This window comes from Mobula hypostoma, chromosome 27 (genome assembly GCF_963921235.1).
Source record: "Mobula hypostoma chromosome 27, sMobHyp1.1, whole genome shotgun sequence".
NCBI classification, from domain to species: domain Eukaryota; kingdom Metazoa; phylum Chordata; class Chondrichthyes; order Myliobatiformes; family Myliobatidae; genus Mobula; species Mobula hypostoma.
In genome coordinates, this window is record NC_086123.1 from 2036521 (window position 1) to 2045540 (window position 9020).

The following is a 9020-nucleotide window of genomic DNA, read 5'->3' on the forward strand; positions in this document are numbered from 1 at the left end:
CTGTGCCGAAACTTTATTCCACTAGTCCCATTGACCTGCACCCAGTCCGTAACCCTCCAGACCTCGCCCATCCTTGTATCTATCCAATTTATTCTTAAAACTTAAGAGCGAGCCTGCATTTACCACGACAGATGGCAGCTCATTCCACACTCCCACCACTCTCTGAGTGAAGAAATTCCCCCTAAACCTTTCCCCTTTCACCCTAAAGCCATGTCCTCTCGTATTTATCTCTCCTAATCTAAGTGGAAAGAGCATACTCGCATTTACTCTGTCTACACCCCTCATAATTTTGTAAATCTCTATCAAATCCCCCCTCATTCTTCTATGCTCAAGGAATAAGGTCCTAACCTGTTCAATCTTTCCTTGTAACTCAACTCCTGAAGACCCGGCAACATCCTAGTAAATCTTCTCTGCACTCTTTCAATCTTACTGATATTCTTCCTATAGTTAGGTGACCAGAACTGCACACAATACTCCAAATTTGGTCTAACCAATGTCTTAAACAACCTCACCATAACTTCTCAACTCCTATACTCAATACTTTGATTAATATCAGGTATTAATTCAAATGATTAACAGTCTTAAGTTCTTAATGTAAATTGCAAGCAATAATCAGTTTGAAGTTAATAGGACACCTTTGCAAATAAACAGTACTGTCTGTGGAGCACAGGCTGGCCCACAGCAGGGTCCAGCAGCTAAGAGATATGGTTTGCAAAATGAAGTGACCATCAGCCAAACATTAAACAATGGGGTTATGTTAAGTGGACAGCAACAAACCAGACAAGCATGGGCTAAATTATCTATACCATTGTAACCAAGTTCAAGGAAGTTTGTAGAACAGACTAATATTAACACTTAGCACATCAAACATGGTCACAGGCATGGGCGATTTCTGTACTCGGAGTCAGTCCTTATAACGCTAATCTTGGGTGCCTGAATTTTCTGTCCTCAGAAGCTTTCAGACCTTGTGAATTAGTTTGTCCCAGCAAAGGTGATTAAACCTGCAGAGGTGACTTATCATGACAACATGCTTCCATTGTAAACATGTACTTCAAAGGAACCATTTGTCAGACACAAAATATTAAACACTTACAGCTTTTTAAATTAGATGGAATCACCTATTACTATTGTCCGCAACAGTGTAAAACCTTGATGTACTTTGAGTTTTCAAGAGAATGTCTGCTTGTCCTGATGAATAAAGACCTTCATACTACCAACTTCTTTAGTCTATCCAATGACTTAGTCACAATCAATGCCATTAATTCTTCTAAAGGCTGAAAAACTATGTCATTCCCCTTATATTAAATAACTCAGCTCCACTTTACACTGGGACGATAAATCCAGAAAATTCACGATCCTCTTGAGAGAAGGCATTCCTCCTCATGTCCATCTTGAATAGGCATCCCCTTTTTCTGAAATGATGCTCCTTAGTTCAAGATTCCTTCAAATGGGAAAATATCCTCTCAGTATCTACCCTGTCAAGACCCTGCAGATGTTTTAATAGATCACATTTCATTCCTCTACTTCAATGGGTATAGATTTAAACCACTTATTCATACCTCAATAGATCATCGCATCAACCTAGTGAACCTCCTTCAATGCACCGCTTTCCCGTTTACCTCCTCATATTCTACTATCGTTAGAATATTTTTAGTGTTTTCTATCCTGAATATGGGAACAAAATATTTGTTTTAAGTTTAGGCCATATTTTATTTTCCATTAATTCCCTTGCCTCATGATTGAGAGACAAATGTTCACCTTAACAATGCTCTTCCTTTTTATATGCAGGAGTACACCATTTTCTTTGTTAATGCCCATCATCTGCTTTCTGCTTCTTTGTTGGTTTCTAAAATGTTCCCAGTCGTATGACCAGCCACTAATCTATGCAGCACTGTAGTCCTCTAATTTCCTCAATGTTCTAATCTACAAGAGGGTCCTCCTTCTCCTCACACAATCCCAATTTCTCAATGGGATATACATTTTATCAGAATTACAGAATTAGCTTTAAATATCACTGACAAAGGTTGTGAAATTTGTTGTTTTGTGGCAGTGAAAAACATACAAGATACCACAAAATTTTATATAGATATATAGATAGAGAAAGAGAGAGAGAGAGAGAATAAATTAAATAAATTATGCAGAAAAAGAGCAAAATAGTGAGGTAATAGTAAATTAAGAAATGTGTGTCACTGCTTACTACCTTCAAATCTCCTTCCTCAGTCCACTTTAACCAATTTCACCTCCATACCTTTGTAATTGCCATAAGTTTGAGATATTATGGAATGCAGTTTTTAAAATCACATTAGGATCATTCTTTGAAAGAATCTTTTACTGTAAAATCATTAATTAATCTTGTCCCATTACTCAAGACAAAATCTAAACTAGCCTGTTCCCTGGTTAGTTTCACAATACTATCCTAAATAAATGCTTTTAACTTGTCCTCAAGGCCATCTTCCCCTTTTTGATTTGTTCAAAGATTCAAGATTCATTTACAGTATTATCAAAGAATGTATAAATTACACAACCTTGAGATTTGCTTGCTCACAGGTAGCCACTGAACAAGAAACCAAAAAGAACCCAGTTAAAGAAAATAAAGGATAAAAATAAAACTAAAAGACCAACACTCGATGTGCAACAGAAAGAGAAAAATACAAATCATGCAAACAAATGAAGCAAGCAACAGCATTCCAAACCAAAACTGAGTCCTCACATCTGAACCCGAGTAGCTTGGAGTAGGCCCAAAGCCTCGCTTATCAGTTCATCATATGAGTGGGCACAGAGCGCAGCAGCTGGGGCAGTCTTCATAGCCTTAGCGCCATGGAGATGACCATCGCGAAGCACGAACAAAATCAGCTCTTGCCACAGATCCCAACACCCTGTCTTTTCAGTCTATCTGAGCCGGCGTTTAAACTGACACAATGATAGAACAGCAAAAGGCTTCGGTGCCCTGGAAAGGAGTGAAGATCACGGAGAGTGAGCAAAATCGGCTCTCACCTCCGATCTGGGCTGGTGCTTAAATGGTCTAAACAGAGAATAGGACTCCTCGCAATAGGACCCAGGCACCGCTGCTGCAAAAGTCTCCAGGCCTAAACCGCACCACCCAGTGACTAGCTCCAGGCCCAAATTTCATCACCCAGCTCAAAACAACTCTCAAGCTCTTCAAATCAGCTCAGTGTCCAGAGTGATCCAACCTCATACCTGGGCCAGTTGTATGAGCATCAAAATCGAATCCCCTCTGCCCGAGCCCTGACTTCCCCTTTCAGCAACCAAAGTGATCCAACTTCACTCCGGGGCCAGCTGTATGGGCAGCAGAACTCCATCTCCAACAATTCATCCCCCAAACTCGCCACGCCATTGCTCACTCCTTCACTGTTTGTGGTGATAATTTAGCACAACTTACCACAGATAAGGTACTTTTTGTGATATTTTTAGTTGGATTTCTTGTCCTTTTGACTACCAGAGGGTCCAGACAACAGCCTTGTGGACAAAGGAAGATAGCACAAATTCTACACATAGAATAGGTCAGGACTGAAGCTGTGCACATCACCTCGACCAGATGCATCCTCAAGTGCTAGCTTTGGAAATTCTTACTGGTAGTCACAGTCCCATGCTAACCAGTAATCAGTTCCACAGTAATTAAGTGTCAGAACACAATGTCCTGATTGTACACAATGCTGCTTATTAATTCAACACTTTTTTTCTTTAAAACACAAACAAATGCCCACTTTGCATAGATACAAATTTATTTTCTTGCACCACGAAGAATGTCAGACCTTGATTTCACTGACTCCAAAGTTATTTTTTAACAAAATAGTTAAAAAAGTATTAAAACGGTGTTTTTACAACGAGCATTTTACAGAACAATATTTCTTAAAGAATGGCCAGGGTGGCAATAGGGATGCACAGCTAACTGCCACAAAGAGCAATTTAATACGAACCGGACAACACGTTCTAGTGACGTTGGTTGGAATTCCAGGAAGAACTTTGCTTGGTGAATGGTGTCAGGCAATCTTCAATGTGCAATCAAATTTAATGACACATCTGGAAGATAGCATCTGGTTCTCAGAAGCTGACTGGTAGTCTAGTGGCCCCTCCATATACCGGCGCCTACAGACTAGACGGTGCTCACATTGGCGAAGTGAGACCAGACAGTCAGGTTTCAGTGACAGGACTATAACCATGGTTGACACATCCACAACACGTGGATCAGAGTGAGCACTCGCTTATCTCTGCTGACTCCAGATATTTCCCCTTCCCTACACTTCCACCAACTCAAGTACCTACACATCGCTTCCTCCAGCTCGAAGCCCTCGAGTTTTCTGCCCCTCAGTGCCACCACGCCTTCTCCAATGCCCCGGGTCCCACGCCTCCGATCTGACCCGACCCTGACGGCCGCTCGCACAGCCACCAGTTGCGACGCCGGCAGCGCGGGAGTTGGTGCGAGGCGGGCGGAGGGTGGGGGGAAGAGGAGACGGGGTGTGAAGGAAGGCCTGACGCCATTCCACCCCCCACCCACCCCAGCGTGTTTACCGTGCTGCCCGGTGCGCGGCGACAGCCGTGCCAGTGGCGCGGACTCCTCGGGTGGGGCGGCAACAGCGGCATCGGCCGCCGAGGACATCCCGGCTCCTGGTCGGGTCCGGACCTCTCCGTGGTGACAGGAGACGCGCACGCACTGTAATCCACGGGGGCGCGCTCGCGCCGGCACGCTGCGGGGGTGGGCGCGTGCACGCAGGAGGCTCCTCTCACCTTCAGCAAGAGTTTGCAATCCCTGCCAACTGTACTGCTTGGATGAACCTCAATCATCCCAGTACGCGCCCGACCTCAGTTTTAACTAATGCCAACTCATGCTCAGTCACCCACACGGCGGTTTCCATGACAAATCCTATTAGAACAAACTTTGTGAATTCCTGCATGGTCCAATTTTTCCCCGTTCCTGTAGATTCACGGTTGTATGCTTCAAATCTAGTCTCTTATTCAGATCTAATTTTATTTCCCTCAGGAAGTAATGCAGAAGTATTCAACATGTCGAGTTGCAAAGTGGGAAAAAAAAGTCTTTAGGTCAGCAGTCTTTCATCAGAATTATGTCTTGAAATGTTCACTTTATCTTCCTCTCTTCAAAGACGCTGCCTGGCATGCTGAACGTTTCCTATATTTTGTTGTTTAATCCCTCCTCCCTCAGCAACCTACCTTCCCTCTTTGGGACAGTTTAAAACTCACATATCTGAGTCAGCTGCCCTAACTTCCTCCATAGGACTGACAAATTTCATTTGATAATTTTGTGGATGAAAGCTCACAGACCCAGAATGCCAAGTCTTTCTACGGATGCTGCCTAACCCGTTGAGTTTTGCAGCATTTTTCTATTGTTTCAGATTTCTAACATCCACATTCTTTTTGTTGTGCTTTTGTTTAATAATTCATTTTTGAAGAGCTTTAGGGTGTTTCAGGCTCTATCAAAAGGCAAGTTGTTGTAACAGTATTGGAGGATTTTTAGATTGGGTCACAGTCAAGGGCTAGAGACTGAAAAGTTTGAATCTGATAATAACAATGCTACAACAACATCTAAAATGTTGGAGGATCTCAGCAGGCAAGGCAGCAGCTATGAAAGAAAAAGTACAGACAACGTTTTGAGTTGAGACCCTTCATCAGGACTTCAATCCTTCATCAAGATACCAATACTTTTTACTGTGTGCATAAAAGTATCATAAAAGACATAAAGCCTTAAGAACTGTAGATGACCAGGTTGATACCAATGTTGGTATAACTACCATTATGGAGAGAGATTTGAGATGCTGCTATTATTTCCATGCAAAGAAGACCAGGAGTAGATCAAATATCAGGTGATGAAATTATGAAAGATTGTTCCCTTTGACCATCAATTGTGGCAAGAGATATCAACTTAAAATTGTCAATAAAATAATGAGCAAAAGACTAAAACTTTAATTATGAAAGCAAATGGAGGCTGGAGATCTTAATGCAGAGAATTCATGGAGTGTTGAATGTGCTGAATCAGGAATCGCTGATTACTTCAAGGGAGGAATCAGAATCAGGTTTATTATCATGACATATGTTGTGAAATTTGTTGTATTGTGGCAGCAGCATAGTGCAATACATAAAATATTACTGAAGGCTACAATAAGAAAATATTTAAAAAATAATAGAGTGAAGAGAAACAAAATAGTGAGGTAGTATTCATGGACTGTTCAGAAATCCAATGGCGGAAGGGAAGAAGGTGTTCCTAAAACATTGAGTGTGTGTCTTCAGGCTCCTGTACTTCCTCCATGATGGTGGTAATGAGAAGAGGACATATCCATTTGGCCCATTGAGTCTTCTCCACCATTTTATCATGGCTGATATCAATTTTCCTCTCAGCCCCAATCTCCTGCTTTCCCCCTGTATTCCTTCATGCCCTGACCAATCAAGAATCTATCAGCCTTCACCTTAAATATGCATAAAGACGGCCTCCACAGCTGCCTGTGGCACAGAATTCCACAGATTCATCACCCTCTGGCTAAAGAGGTTACCCCTCGGGTACAGAGCACCGGCACTTTACCCACATCCAACAGTGCTAAATGCCAACAGGTCTCCTGGAACGGCAGTCTGCATCAGGAACTTAAAAGGAATTGGCTGCACAGACAGTTGATGTATTGGTTGTAATGGGCTAAAATTGTCTACATTCTGTAATGGTCCTAAAATATTGGAAAACAGCAAATATGATGCCTCCATTCAAGAAATGAGGGACACAAAAAGTAGGAAAACAGTTACCAAGCAAATATCATTGGTTAAATGCTGAATTCATTAGTAAGAGGAAATAGCAGGGCATTCAGAAAATCACAAGACAATCAATGTAGCTTTATGAGGAAAATTGTGTTTGACAAGTTTCTACGGATGTAACTGGGTATATAACAGAAACATGGTGCATGCACTGTATTTGGATTTCCTAAAGACATTCGATAGGATGCCATATTAAAGGCACGAGATTAAAGTGTACACAGCATAAATTTGCATGAATAAGGGAGTGCTAGGTGGTTCATTTATGAACTAGCAGTCAGTATCTCATACTTGCCACTCAGTACAGTTTAGAAGCTATATTATTTAGAATTGACATTAAATCTTGTGGATGGCAGGGTGGAGATACATGTCTACCAATGGAAGTGTTGGGGTCCTTCTCTACGAAAGCCTGCAGGTCATCCTTGGGCAAGGTGTAGCACCTGCTTAACCAGCCCTGACCCACACTACAATCAGGATTGTGTGAAGCCATGGGTGCAGGTGGTGAATGGCATGAACAGCCAGTGCAAATCACAAGTCCTGGTTATGTGACCACTGACACAAGGCAGACAATCTCTAAAGAGTATTGATAATAGTTGGGTCATCTGTCTTGTAAATACTACCCAGTAAAAGGCAATGGCAAACCAGTTCTGCAGAAAATTTTGCCAAGAACAATCATTGTCCATGATTGCGCATGTCAATATGATAAAGCACATAATGATGATAATGATGATGATGATGATTATGATTAAACCCTGGATCAAGGGACTGTGTTCACAATTATCAAATTTGTTGCTAATACAAAAATAGCTTGGTTAGCAAGTTGTGATGGGGCCCAAAAATCTATATAGTTGGGTTAATTTTGTTGAGGAGGAGTTGGCAGATGGAGTATAATGTGATAAAATGTCAAATAACCTGCTTTGTAAGGAAGAATTTAAATGGAACTACAGAATGTGGTTTCACAAAGGGATCTGAGGGTCTAACGACATGAAACACATGAAGTCAGCACGCACCTGCAAAATGTAATAATAAAAGCTGATGGACCATTGCTCTCCATTCTATAGGATGTGAAATATAATTGTAGGGATATTTTGATTGAACTTTACAGTCCTCTGATTTTACTACATTTCGACAAATGTGTACAAGTTTTGGTCTACATATTTAAAGAAGGATGCGGTTGCAATGCAAGCAATTTGGACAAGGCTCATAAACTGCTTTCGGCAATGAAAAGTTGACATATGAAGAAAGTTTGAGTGGGTTTGTATGATACTTAATGGAGTATTGAAGAAAATTAAGACAAATAAGATTTTAAGGCAGTGGGGTGACAAAATTGATCGGACAGGGCATGAAAGGATGTGGCGAGAAGTCGGGTGTATGGGGTTAAGTGTGATCCATGATCAACTATGATGGAATGGCAGAGCATGGTAAATGGGCTGAATTCTACTCCTTGGTCTTATGGACCGGAAAATTGCAAATGTCACACCACTCCTCAAGAAGAGAGGGAGGCAGAAGAAACGAAATTATAGGCCAATTAGTCTGACTTCAGTGGTTGGAAAGATGTTGGAAATTATTATTAAGGAAGAGTTTTCAGAATACTTGGAGGCACATGATAAAATAGGCCATTGTCAGCATGGTTTGCTGAAGGGGAAATCTTACCTGATAAATCTATTGGAATTCTTTGAAGAAATAACAGGCAGGATAGACATTTACGAGGCAGGAGAGTCAATGGATGTTGTTTATTTCGATTTTCAGAAGGCATTTGACAAGATGTCACACATGAGGCTACTTAACAAAATAAGTGTCCATGGTATTACAGGAAAGGTACAAGAACAAATAGAAGATTGGTTCACTGGCAGGAGGAAAAGAGTGGAAATAAAGTGGGCCTTTTGTGGTTGGCTGCCGGTGACTAGTGATGTGCCACAGGGGCCAGTGTTGGGACTGTTTCTTTTCATGTTGTATGTCAATGATTTGGATGAAGGAATTGATGGCTTTGTGACCAACTTTGCAGATGATATCAAGATCGGTGGAAGGGCAGGTAGTATTGAGGAAGCAAGGTGTCTGCAAAAGGACTTAGACAGATTGCGGGAATGGGCAAAGAAGTGGCAGATGGAATATAATGTAGGGAAGTGCATGGTCATGCTGTTTGGCAGATGGAATAAGGCGTGAACTACTTTGTAAATGGGGAGAAAATTCAAAAATCAGAAGTGCAGGGGGACTTGGGAGTCCTTGTGCAGGATTCCCTGAGACTGAGCCAG

General features: G+C 41.6%; 1 long non-coding RNA gene across 2 annotated transcripts in view; it reads right to left on the reverse strand.

Moving 5' to 3' along the window:
• LOC134338337 (uncharacterized) overlaps window positions 1-4658 on the reverse strand; it is a 128956-nt gene extending 124298 nt beyond the window's left edge. For both annotated transcript variants that reach the window (XR_010016211.1, XR_010016210.1), the window contains exon 1: window positions 4531-4658. This is a non-coding gene — a long non-coding RNA (uncharacterized LOC134338337). The remainder of the gene's footprint in view (window positions 1-4530) is intronic.
• Window positions 4659-9020: the final 4362 nt, after the last annotated feature.